Consider the following 10,479-nt stretch of genomic DNA (forward strand, 5'->3'; position numbering starts at 1 on the left):
GCATTTGGCTTTGCAGGCCAGCAGGGCTTGAGTGCAGAAGCTCCACAGGACTGGGGGAAACAGAGACCTCACACTTGGAGGGTGCACACAAGGTTTCATGTGCACTGGGACCTATGGCAAAGTAGTGACTCCATAGAAGCCTGGGCCAGACTTACCTCTGGGTCTTGGAGAGTCTCCTGGGGAGGTGAGGGTCAGTTCTGACTCACTGTTGGGGCAAGGACACTGGTGGTGGAGTCCCCCTGGAATATTCATCAGCATGAGCTCTCCTGGAGGTTGCCATTTTGGCACTGAGACCTGGCCCTACCCAACTGCCTGCAGGTTCCAGTGCTGGGACGCCTCAGGCCAAACAACAAATAGGGTGGGAACACAGCCCCACGCATCAGCAGACAGGCTGCCTAATGTGTCCTGAGCCTACAGCAGCCTCTAAACACACCCCCTGACACAGCCCTGCCCACCAGAGAGACAAGACCCAGCTCTACCCACCAGTGGGCAGGCATCAGTCCCTCCCACCGGGAAGCCTGCACAAGCCCCTGGACCAACCTCACCCACCAGAGGGCAGACAGCAAAAGCAATCCTACAGCCTGTGGAACAGAGACCACAAAGACAGAAAGTTAGACAAAATGAGACGGCACAGAAATATGTTCCAGATGTAGGAACAAGATAAAACCCCAGAAGAACAACTAAGTGTAGTGGAGGTAGGCAATTCACCTGAAAAAGAATTCAGAGTAATGATAGTAAAGATGATCCAAGATCTCGGAAAAAGAATGGAGGCACAGACCTAGAAGATACAAAAAGATGTTTACCGAAGAGCTAGAAGACTTAAAGCACAAACAAACAGAGATGAACAATACAGTAACTGAAATGAAAAATACACTAGAAGGAATCAATAGCAGAATAAACGAGGCAGAACAAATAAGTGAGCTGGAAGACAGACTGGTGGAAATCACTGCTGCAGAACAGAATAAAAGGGAAAAAAAAATGAAAGTTTTATGATGTTCTTCCCAGCAGTATCTCCCCGCCTCAAATACATAGCTCAGCAATCCTGATCTGCTTCTATTACCCTTCCCTCAAGAACACATCTGCTATATCTTACCCCCTGTGATTTGCCTCTGTCTACACTACCCTAGCCCTCCGATACCCTGTCCCTACATCCATTAACCCTCTGCCTGGCAAAACCCTCATCCAATACATCACCTTACCAGTGAAATGGTGCCCCTTCCATTTACTAGCAAAAGACCTTTGCCTGCCTCTACTGTGGATTTGATCACACTATATTAGAACTATCTGTTTATGTGTTGTTTGCCTTGTTCCATTAGTTGAAAGCTCCTTGAGAGTAGGGAGTGTAGCATTCATTTTTTCTAGCTTCATCACTCAGCATAGTACTTGGCACACAATAAGAGTTTAAGAAATGTCAAATAAATGAGTATCACTGAAATTGTTTAACTATAATAATTATGAGAGGAAGGAGGGAGGGGAAAATTGAAGGAGTTTTTATCTTGAGTTGTTAAGAAAGTTTGGTAAAGAGCAGCTTTCTTTGCTGAGCCTAGAAAAGGAATAGCAGACAGGGGAAAGATGAGATATACATGACTCACAGGCAGTGATGATAATAAGAGCCGGAGGCACTGAAGCTTCAGGGCTGCTCCTCTCGGTTGGGGTGCTTTTGATGTGTGCCTGCTTTGATCTCTGCTGTGCAGCTATGGCCCAGGATGTTCTGGAATGAAGAAAAACTACTTACTGTTTCCTGTTTCCAAGATCCAGAGTGTGTTAGAAAATAAGCACTTGGGGAAGGGGTTGGTTTTTCCGGTGACAAAATAAAATCATTTCCCAAAGGTAAACGGTCTCTCCCACATGGTTGAGAGCTGAAGCAGATGAAAAGAGGATGCACAGAGAGGACATTGCAGTGTGCAGAAGAGAAAAGCTGAATGCAACATAAAAGCAGAGACAAGATAAAATAGAAAAATGCAAAAGGGCAGCAGCACATGGGTGAGGTCAGCTAAGCTGTACTAGTAATGGACACAATGGGACACTGGACCACACATGGACGGATTTTGCCAGCCTCTTGGAAAACACATGCATGGGAACACAGGTAATGACATTCCAGCACCTTATACTAAGGAAAAGGACAACACAGCTAGCAGATCATGACTGAGGGCAAAGAGACACAGACATACACTGCTACCTCTTTGTGTATGGGAGGCCAAATAGAACTCCCATTTGTGTAGTTTATTTTTAGAAGCATAACTTCTGTTATGAATTATGCCCAAGTTAAATCATCCTTATTAAATTTGTCTGAGATGTGGATTCAGTTACTCTCAAAAACTGATTTTTGAAATAGAGCTTCCATTTTAGAAACTTTCTAAATTTGTATAATAGATTCTATTCACCATCTCAAACTAACCTAGTGTAAATGTTCGGAAATGTTCGGCAACTTTAATCTCCTCAGATTGGTAGAGAGAGAAAGGAGATATTATGAACTCTCAAAAAAAAAAAAAAAAAAAAAAGAAAAAAAAAAGAGCAGGTGCAATAAAGCTTGATCTAAGTATTGTTAGAAGGAAAAATCAAGCCTTATAATGCCACACATATTAAACAGTTGTTTAGGGATTAAAAATACCTAAGCAAATATCTGATGGATTTGATTAAAAAAGGAAGCAATTTCCAGAATATGTGTATTTTAGGGTTAATTGTCAGAGCCCCCAAATCCGGGTATTCGATGAGATACATCAGTGGAGGTCAAAGTCATTAAAGTTCTTCTACAAAGGCCTAAATTACATGATTTAACACACCAGACAGCAGAGATCTTGTCTGTTTTATTCCCCACTAGAAGAGTTCCAGCACACTGTGGATACTCAACAAACAGTTGACGGAACAAGAATAAGTATAGAGAAACTGAAGCACTGAATCTATAAAATTTGTGCTTGTGAATGGGGATAACAACTGGCGTGAAAAATCATGATTTTCCAAAGACCTGTAAGTCTCTGAGGCTTGGGCTTCTGTAGTTTAGTCCTAGGAGAGAGTTAATATTAATAGTTACATTTTTTTGAGTTCCATCCTATACCAGATATTGAGCTAGACAACTTAGATACATTGTTCCTAATCCTCAGAATAACTTCCCAAGTTACATAATATTATCTGTTTTATAGATGGGGATATAGGCTGTGAAAAGTTAAACAACTTTTCCAAAGTTACATAGCTATTAAGTGGCAGAGCAGTAACTCATATCCACATCTGACTGCTAATCAATGTGTTTTACTTATATCAAACTGTCTCTAAGAATGTATATATTTTGAAAAATTTTATTCCTTGTAATAAAATTAGTGTATGTTCATGAGAATAAATTTGGAAAATACAGAAATGTATAGGAGAAATAAAAGGTCAGCCATGATACCTCCACTCTTTTGTACACATATGGCAATACAATTGATTCTCATTATTTGCAGTGATGTTTCTATAAAGTCGCCACAAACACTGAAATAGCAAATCCTGAACCGTTGCTCCTAGGGGAATTACAGGGTTAGGTTCTTTCGAGCCTTTGGTCATAACATTTTCAGGAACTGACTAATCTATAACCTTGTTTAATGTATGTTTCTGTTCAAAACCACATTATTTAATATGTATTGTTAATTCATTAACATTTAACTCACAGCCAACAGCACTGTAACTCATGCCTGAGTGAAGTGTATCTAACACATACATTTGCTTGTCAGGAACATCACCACCTTGTTAGGCTTATGCTTAGGAATAAAAGGCAGCACTTCAGCACTATGCTTGGGGTTCAATTTAAACAGTGAAATCACCTATAAAAAACACAAAAATAAGAAAAACACAGCACTACATAGACTGCAAAGAGGACATTTGTTCATAGCATGAGAGCTAAAACAAGAAGTTAGAGCCTCATCTTGCTCAACCTCAGCTGGATGCATGCGTGTCAGGTGATTCAAATCATAGTCTACTACATAATCACAGAGCTAGCAGTTGGATAATATGTCAGCCTCTGCTTCCTGAGAGGAGAGATCTTAGGCAGTTCATTCTATTCTTATCAATTTTGAAGAAAATTGTATACAGGTTCCCTTGAAAGTATGTATCAATATTACAATTTCAGAGAAAGTTTATTCAAAATCTGAATTGCTCAGGTTAGCCTTCTCCTTTCTGTCTTGTTTCATTTAGAAGCAAAGATTTTTGGAGGTGGGGGTGAGGAGACCAAATTATCATTCTTCTTTTTTTTTTTTAGCTGTGCCTTGCAGCATGTGGGATCTTAGCTCCCCAACCAGGGATCAAACTCGTGCCCACTGTATTGGGAGGGTGGAGTCTTAACCACTGGAATGCCAGGGAAGTCGCTATGATTCATTTTTAATACAAGGATAATCTCAGATATTTTCCTTTTCCAAATGTTTATATTTATTACTGTTTTAGTTTGGAAAAAGCAATGTTGTACATGATAGAAATTAAAACAGTTCCAAGGGTATACACATTAAAAAAATAAGACTCCTTTATATCCCCAAAATTCAGCAATCACTGTTTATCATTTCTTGTAAATACCTCGCAGAAATACTCTATGCAGCTTCTAACATATATCTACATTTAAATTTTAAAAGACATAAGAATGAAAAGACATACAGGACAGGATGGATAATAAGTATCCCAGTAAAACTGTTCCTTCAAACTCCACTTTATCCAAAAAGGTAATGATATATTTTATAACTCAAATGCACTGTGTACAAGGCAATAAATGGTCTTGAGATTTTTGTTTTGTTTCAATTTTAAGGGAAAGGGAACTATTATCAATTGGAGGCATATTGTATGCACATTTGTGCTAGGTACTTTATACATTTTATCTATTTTGAGCTCTCAAAGATGTCATGAAGGAAGTATTATCCCCATTTTACTAATAAAAAACCTGCATCTCAGAGAAGTAAATTTTTTAATATCACACAGCTGACAACTAATATAAACACAATTAGAACTCAGTTCTGCCTGATTCCAATACCCACACTCATTCTATATATATTCTAGATCTTACACATTATGTTTAAAATTTGAATTATAAATATGGATATGACAGTTGATATTAGCTCAGTGGTTTAAAAATCCCTAATGAGGATCTGTACCTATAAGTTCACCCTTCTGCAGTCTGTGATTAATACCATTTTGTACTTGACATTATAAAGCCATAAATATTCAGTAGAGTCAAATCCCTTTTAAAGAGAACATCAGACTAAAAAGAACTACAACAGAGGAGGCCTGCAGATGGCACTGCTGCCCATAAGTCATCCAAATCTAATTTACTAATAGTTTTTTTAAAAAATAAATACACAGTCATTTTAGGAATTATATAACACTGATTCCAAAAGTTAAACTTCCACCAACGTCTGTGATTTATAAATTGTGTAATTCCTTCCAATTTATGATTTGATGTTGAAATTTAATTTTCTGTTTAATGAACTTAATAGCAATGCTTAATAGCCCTACAGCCTAGCAATAGGTGGAACATAAATCTGAGTGGAGGGGATACATGAATATTAAGCTGGGGAAGAGAAAGACATTTGGACTCTTTGCTTTAGCATAAAGTACTGCCTGACAAATCAGGTCACTTAATTGTGAGGAGACAGGTTGAAACTGCTAAATCTAAAGATGGATGCAGTCTTTAGAACTTCCAAGATATAAATCAGAAAGCTGATCAAAACCCCAAAATACAAAAGTCTAAGATCCTGTACATAATGAAGAAGAATATAGGTCTTTTCACTGTATTTTTAGCTTCACCATGAACTTTTAAGAAAAATTATTACTAATCTCTAATCCTAGTCAATCATATAAGCTTTAGAAAAAAAGAGAGCCACTTTCTTTTGAGTTTTTGAGACACAGAATACTCCAAGATTTCACAGGGTTTTATGTGGTTGATAAGATTATAGGTGATTTAAACTTTTTCATTTCCAAATCACCTATAATAAACAGACATTACTTTTTAATAAATCAACAAATAATAAAGTAAAAAATAATACCCAAACATCAATTCTCATAACCTCTCTCATAGTAACACAATCCCTTTTCTAGTTTGTTCGTCTTAATGCTAGGGATCATTTGCAGTGAATATGAGGTGTTCTCCATAGAACCTCTCAGTGCTCACTCATTCATTTCCCAGCTGTCAGGAATATTGGCTGCACTCCTCTTTAGGAACTGTGCTTGGCTAAAGGGAACTGCTTCACCCAAGGTTACACTTCCTCCTGAATCAACCCATGTTCAGTGACTGGTTTACATGAAGGTACAAAGGCCCAGCTCCTTTTCTCTATTGTGGACAATTCTGAAGGCCCATCCCAGCTCCACAGCCTGTTCACTGGATCAGTTGAGGCCTCTGTTACAATTCTGTGGTAGTTCAACTTTTTCTTTTGCCCCATCCCCTGCAGCACTTTAAGTACAGCTCCTAAGTGTACCATCCAGTACACAAACATTTGTCTCAATATTAGGGTAACATGACCTTAGGCAGAACTAAGACTAGTCTTAGGACGCTGACTAAAATAGAATTTTGGATCTGGATCAATCAATGGCTGGCTTGTAATGAGGAGACTATCACTGGTGGTTGGTAGAGTACTGACAGTTCCTGCCAAAATTTTTATTAGTGGTGAATTGGCACCAATTCTCAGCCAAGAAAACAAATCTAAAACAATATCACTTGTCTTCTGGTTTTCAGTTTTTTAAAAGAAGTCTATAATTCTTATTTTTGTTCCTCTGTATAAACTGCTTTTTCTCTGCTTTTAAGATTTTCCTCTTTATCACTAGTTTTCAGCAACTTGATTATGTGTGCCTTGTTGCAAATTTATGTGTTTTTTGGGGGGCTTACTTGAGCTTCTGTGGGTTTATGGTCTTTGTCACATTTGGAAAAACTTCAGCCATTATTTTTGGTCAATAACTTTTATGCCCTCCCTTTTTCTTTCTTCTCTCATTTCTCATTTTCTTCTCTCACAGACTCCAATCCACATGTTACTCGGTTATTTTCACATAGATCACTGAGACTCTGTTCTTTGTCTTTTTCAGTTTTGTTTCCTTTGTACTTTATTTTGGGTAGTTCCTATTGCTGTTTTCAAGTTCATGAATCTTCTGCTGTGTCTAATTGGCTCTCAATTTCATTCCATGTATTTTTCATTTTGGGTATTGTATTTTTAACCTCCAGAATTTCTCTTTGAATCTTTTTTATATCTTTCATTTCTATCACTATATTCCTGATTTTCTTTATATCCTAGAATATATTTATAATAACTGTTAAAGTGTCTCTAATTTCATTATCTGTCACTTCTGGGTATGTTTCTATTGATCGCTTTTCCCCCGGTTATGGATTATATATTTTTTTCTGTTTCTTTGTATGTCTGGTAATTTTTGATTGGATGCTGGACATTGTGAATTTTACACTGTTAAGTGCTGGATTTTGTTGTATTTCTTTAAAGTATTGAACTTTGTTCTGGCATACAGGAAGTTACTTGAGGAGCAATTTGAACATTTTCGGGCTGTTTTTAAGATTTATTAGGGTGAATTTATAGCAGTTTTTATTCTAGGGCTAATTTGGCCTCACTACTGAAGCACAACTCTTCTGAAGATGCTACCCAATGTCCCAAGTATTAGAAGTTCTCTATATTTTGGCTGATGGGAATATGAATTATTCCCAGATCCATGAGGTACAGAGATTGTTTGGTTTACTGCTTTCCAGTCTGTTCTCATTCTTTCCTTGGCTAGTTTTTTTTTTTTTTTTTTTAGTACTCAACTGACTTACTTCACTGTGCTCCATGCCAATTAGTACTCAACAAAACCTTTAGACCACTGCAGATCTCTGAAGGGTTTTTTCTTTTCTTCTTTTTTTTTTTTTTTTAATATCTCTCTCAGTCATCCTGAACTCTGATCTCTAGCTCCTTAATGCAGTGAGACACTGGGCTTTATTTTGGATGCCCCTCCCTGCACTGTGGCCTGCCAACTGCCTGTAGGCAGTAATCTGGGGACAATCATAGGACTTACCTCCTTTGTTTTCCTTTTCTCAGGAATCAGTCTTTTATTACCTGTAGTTCGATGCCTAGAAACAGTTGTTGCATATACTTTGGTTTTCTACTTGCTTATGGAAGGATAAGTTAGAGACCAACTAATGATGATACAAAAATTGTTTTTACAATGAGCAAAAAGTCAAAACTACTTTCAAATGTCTTATACATTCTGTGTTCCCTCAGTACACATTCTGAGAGGTTTTCAGGAGAGTTAGAAACAGCTACTCTGTACATTTTTTCCCCCAGTTCTTAGAAAATAAGATTCTTAGTTAATACAAAAGCTAATTCTGAGATAACAAAAGATTCTTAGTTGCTATACTTTATTGTATTTAGAACTATTAAGTTTATTCCAGTGAACTGACTTTATTTCTTTAAATTTAGAGTTTAATATTAAAACCAGCAATCCTTTCTCTCCTAGAAGTTTCATTTCAACAATAACACCACATGCATATACATATACACATATGTGCTTTACCTTCAAAATCAAAAGGAGATATATCTTTGGGAGAGATACACAGGCTGCCAGGATATAAAACTATTTTTAATTCTTCCAAAGATGGGATAAAAAATATCACCACTGATAGAATAGAAAAGAAAATATATTGTGAGATATGAGGACAGAGATTTGGAAGGGAAGGAGTTTTAATCAGCAGAAATCTTATTAAACTCATTATCAGAGGAAAGGACTTAGAAATTGAGCTTGGGCTTGCTAAGGTCAAGATTTAAATATACTGCTGCTTTAAATTATCTTAACAACCCAGTTAGGTAGATGTTATTATTCATATTTTATGGATGAGGAAACTCAGAATTTACATTTTCCAAGGACAGAAGCTAGTCAGTAGGAAATTCCTTGTATTGATACTTTCCATTACTGAGTGCTAGATAACTAGACAGTATATGAGAAGAGTGGATCACTAAACGACAACAATTAGCAGAAGCTGTTGGGAATGGTTGGTGGCAATAACTTCTGGGACCAGAACTACAATTCCCTGTGCATTGCCACAGATTTACTATTTCACACCCTCTCCCTTCAAACTTGCAATATCTTCCCCACCATGCTTTACTCTCAAGGGTTGACTCTGATTCTTATTTCCTGAGAAGGCAAAAGCAATTAGAAGATACTTTTTATAAGCACTCAACATCAAATCAACCCATCAATATTTGAAATTAAAGACTCTGCCCTTTTTTTCTGATACAACGGTATCTGTCCATGCTCCAGCCAAAGGTTAATAAGCCTTCTATTTGTGTAATGTGTCCTGTATGCTTTCACATATTCAAGGATATTGCTTCTGAAGATATTAATGCTTTCCTTCCTCATCAAATTTTCTCATTATATTAGACCAGGTATTTTCAACCAGTATGTACAATCAGAAGCTGTGTTTCATGACTAAAAAATAGTTTAATAAGACTCACCAGTTGGTCACAATTTTGTTTTGGTTCCTTTCTGATCAAAGCAATTGAGAGGACTGTATTTTTGCTAAGATCTCTTCTAGTGTCATAATTCTAGGTGTTTCTAGTATTAATTTCTAACATTTAATAGAGTGCCTATTCTATACTAGATATTGTGATAAAAACTTCTCACGAATTATTCTATTTAATACTCACAACAATCCTAAGGAACAGGTACTATTATAATCTTTATTGTACAGATAAGAAAACTGGGATTTAGAGAAGTTAAATAACCTGTCTCAGGTTACACAGTAAACAGCACAGTAGGATTCAAATCTGACTTCAGAGTTCATATTATTAAACTGTTACATCATGTATTTTGTAACCTCAATTGCATGCACATTAAGGGAGATCAAAATTTATGTCTTTATAATATTTATATATTTAATATCCATCAATAAATACAAAATTAAATTGTTATAAAACCCACAATAGTTTTTATCTCAATATGCAACATAATTCACATTATTACATACCTTTAAACAGGAAAACTTTTAGTATACAAACACCTTGGGAAGAATTCTAATTCGCTTCAATATTTTTATAGCTAAGGTTTCTGGGCAAAAGATATAGTTATTTTCTGTCCATATTTTTAATAAAAGTATTAATTTCAAATGGAACATTGTCATTTTACAGTACAAAATTACACTGAAAAATCAAAACAGTCATTGAACAATAAGTGTCTATTACATCCCAGGCATTATGTATATCTTTACACTTACCAAATAGATATTAAATAATCTTCAGGAAAATGTGGAAGAAAAGCTGCTTCAAGTTTGTACGTAGTTAGTCAAGCAGAAATTTGTAGAACCTTCTATTAAGATGAAAGGGATTTATACTTGGCATTTTCTTCCAATGAAATAATAAAGCCAGTGTGAAACCAGCTTGACATTTTATTTATAAAAAGTATTTAGGGCACTGATTCTCAAAGGTGGCTGAATATTGGAATCATCTAGAGGGTTTAAAAAATACTGAGGCCTATATGCCATCCCTTAAAATTTTGATTTAATCA

This window comes from Phocoena phocoena, chromosome 1 (assembly GCF_963924675.1).
Source record: "Phocoena phocoena chromosome 1, mPhoPho1.1, whole genome shotgun sequence".
Lineage (NCBI taxonomy): Eukaryota > Metazoa > Chordata > Mammalia > Artiodactyla > Phocoenidae > Phocoena > Phocoena phocoena.